Raw genomic sequence first — 4,052 nt, forward strand, 5'->3', positions numbered from 1 at the left:
AACAATAATGCTACTTCAGTGTATAAATTTATTAATACTATTTACAATGGCAAGAAAAAAGCAAAATGATTAAGGAAGGGTTGTGAAAGTAAGAAAAGTGTCAACATTTAAGTAAAATGTGTTCAAGGAAGGATTCAAGGTGTAACTGGATATTTTCAAAAGTCATTTTACTAGTTCTAAGACCTCAGGAATAAGGAAAATCTTCATAACAGTGATGTATGAGTCTGCCTAGAATAACAAACAAAAAATTTTGTTAAATTAGTTTAGCAACTGCTCCAGGTAGAAAAAAATAAATAATGTCTACAATCTTCCTGTTGCTATTTTGCTCATGTTTCCATGAGGAATTTTAGTATGCTATACAATTTTATTTCTTATATGAAGTAGATAAGAAAATTAAGAAATGCAAGAGCTTCTAATTGGACATAATTCCACAAATATGAAAAAGACACAAAATGAATATTTGGCAGCCACTTATTTTGAAAGATATCAGGCTGGATCTGCAGGCAAGTTTCTAAATAGGCAGATGTTATTATGTGCAGTTTTGATCTTGATCTTTTCCTTTCTTTTCCCTCTTCCTCCTCCTCAATCTCCTTAATTCATCCTGGAGGCCAATTTTTCTCTTTTTTCTAATTATTGTTGTTGTTTGTGATGCCACCACTGCCTGGTCCTGCATCGTCCTCACAATTGGTCTGTTTGAGTGCATTGCTGTAGCCACAGTGCATTCTCTTTATCTGCTCAGTAGGAGCCCTACAGGTGCCGTCCTAGGAGAACTAGACTGCTGACCTCAATGTGGTTCACTGAAGATCTGTCTGGATGAAGCGTTCTGCTCCCATCCAGAGCTACATCCTTGGAAGTTCTCTATGGGGTCACTTTGAGTCTGAATTGATTGGATAAAAGTGGTTTTAGTTTTTGATTTGTGTTCATGAAAAGTATCTGCAGCCATAAACAAACTAATAGGTAACTGGTCGGATTAAATTAATTTAAGTTTACCATGGAACTGAGCATTTCAACAAAGGATCAAAGTGGCAACAGTGAGAGTGTAAATATGGTTGGTATCTAAACAAAGTGTCTTGAAAGATGGCAAAGTTTTCTAAATATAGCTGTGATTCTTCTGGCAAAAGCCAGGCTGCCTTACACAAAGCCTTATTTACCAATACTGCATTAATCCTTGTGTAGTTAACAAAATAGAACCGATAGAATGTTAATCCTGAAAAACATTTCAAAATCGTAAAAAAAAAATTCATATGTATAATCTTCAATATTTACTCAGTGTCATTAAATTGATTTTATACTGAACCTGGAAGACAGAGTAGTGTAGGCTTTTAAGGAAACTTTCTTGGGCTTTTGGGCAGTCCCTGGACTCCTAGCTGCAAGGTTAATGATTCAATCTCATCAGCTGCTCTGAGGGAGAAAGTAGAGGCTGTCAACTCTTGTATAAAGATTTTCAGCCTACGCAACCCTGTGGTCATAGCATAGATGTTGAGAATCAATAAACTTTTGATATAGGCCGGTTTTCAAAGGCATTGTAATTTATTTGAAGGGACAGAATGCACCTCTCCTCACGTATTGATTCTCATTATATGACCTTTCAAATTCACAGCTCAACTAAAAGCTATTTGAGTAATTCATGAATTAATGTCATATGTATGGCAATCATGAATGCTGAGACTTGAGTGAGAGTAATACTGGTTGTGATGGCGGAGATTATGTGTCCCCTTGCGTGGCCTATGATCATCAGTAATTAAATTTATGCAACAATGTAATTTATTGTTTACGTGATGGCATAATTAGGTAGATATGTAATGATGTAATTATTCTACATTTTATGGGCTGCTGTTATCATCCTCTATTTTTGAATAAAGCTGACTTTAATATACCCACTTAGTCTTTAGAACCTAGTCACGTAGCTAAGTGAGGGCTCAATGAATGAGAATTCCTTATGATGGCTGTAACTGCGCCTGGGATCTTTTGTAAAAATTAGATGTGTCCAAATATGAACACCACTGTACTGGTTAATAACACCCTGAACTTAATTTCACAATGTCTTCTCTTACTTGGAACTTTCTGTAAATTATCTGTGGACATTCTTTAAGGTCCTTAGACTAATAACAGACTTAATTATATTAGAGCAGTACTTATAGATGGATCAAGAAGAAGTCATCAGGAAGAGGAGACAGCTGCTTCAGAATCTGGAAAAGGCATGCTGCAGAGTTGTATTGTTTTACCTTAGTTATTCAATATGTAGGAGTCCTGGTGGCATAGTGGTTTTGTGTTGGGCTGTGATCTGCAAGGCCAGCAGTTCAAATTCGCTCCTCAGGAGAAATATGGGTCTATCTACTTCTGAACATAGTTACATCTCAGAAATCCAAATGGGGACCTTCTGCCCTATTCTATAGGGTCTCTAAGAGTCAGTGTCCACTTGATGGCAGTGGGTTTGTTCAACTTGTATATTATACAGGTAACACAAGCAACTGGCATTAGAATTGGGAAAAGAGACCTAAGTTGTTCTTTTCATGATGCATAAGGTCCAATGAGTTGGACCTAGCCTGAGAGCAACTAACAACAACAACAAAAGCAAGCAATGTCAGATTTAACTTAAGTAAACATTATGTGGACCCCCCTTTTTTAATCTAAAGACAAGAGAATACAGGAAAACAAAAATCAAACCTATAAGGAATGCAAAAGAACTCCCTAATCAAAGCCATTGTCATTGCATAGATCCCAGCTCAAGGTAACCCTATAGAACAGAAGTTCCCAGTAGTGTTCCCAAGGTGCAATCTTTGTGGAAGCCGATTATAAACAATTTCTAATATGAGCAGATGGGAGATGATGGCTTAGTAGGTTACTAATTGGATGCTAACCACAAGTCAGCAGACACGGTATGGGAGAAACCTGTGACTTTTTGATCCCATACAAATGAACAGCTTTAGGAACCCAAAGTTTCAGTTATGCTCTGTCCTGTATGGTGGTTATGAATTAAAATAGACTGAATGGCAGTAGGTTTGGATTTTGTTTTAGTTTATTTGAACCAGTTACCTTAGGTTAGCAGTCGAGTTCACGCTTAACCACTGTGCCACCAGGGCGTCTTGTTCATAAAGAAAGCAAAATAGCCCCTTGCTATTGAGAATATAACAGTTTGGAACTTAAAAAAAAGAAAAAAGTCACTATCAAGTTGATTTTGACTCATTGGAACCCTACATAAGGATTTCTGAGGCTGCAATGCTTATATGAAGAGATAAATTCATCTTTGTCCATGTACTGGCTGGTGGGTTTGAACCACTGCCCCTGAAGTTAGTAGTCCACATCTTACCAGACAGCTCTTTCATAATGCTGTTTTCCATCTCTTTGAATGGGATCTAAACACATTCCCTAGAGATATTCATATGGAAATTATGCTTTATCCTTTTTTTTCACTAATTATGTATCTTTATTTAAGCCAGAATCTTATTATATCAATTCTAGCTTAGAACAACTCCATGTGTACAGAAAACTGAATACCATACTTTTTTAATACTGCAAGCAATCCTTTGGAAATAGATCACCAAGCCTTTCTTCCAGGGTGTGTTTATACTTAGGACTGTCAAGCTAAGACCATTGCTTAACCGTTTGTGTTACCCAGAGACTCCTGATATCATTCTAGGTCTAAGTGTGTCACTCTACTACTTACCTATATTATAATTTCTGCTTGTAGACATTGGAGAATGGAGTGGGCAGAAAACAGTTTAGATATTGATTAAGTTTAACTATTTATAAATTTGGTAATATATTTTAAAAACAAGTCCAAAATATAGGGCAATAATGAAAAGCATTAAAGATTAAAGGTTAAGACTAAAGACAGTTGTGGTAGTTATATAATCTGTTGTCAATTTGAAACTTACAAGTGAAGGGGTGGAGTTTACCTGTCCATCAGGTCACAGCTTGATAACCCCATTTGGAAGCTCTAAGGAGATAAATAGCTCACTGGAGGCAGGACACTCTCTCACCCCTGCAAGACATCCCTGAGAAGTCACATGGACCTACACTGATGCAGCCAGAGTCCTGGGAGCTGGAGA

The sequence above is a fragment of the Echinops telfairi genome, unplaced genomic scaffold (genome assembly GCF_000313985.2).
Source record: "Echinops telfairi isolate 266 unplaced genomic scaffold, ASM31398v2 ScPeMD7_1;HRSCAF=3_0, whole genome shotgun sequence".
NCBI lineage: Eukaryota > Metazoa > Chordata > Mammalia > Afrosoricida > Tenrecidae > Echinops > Echinops telfairi.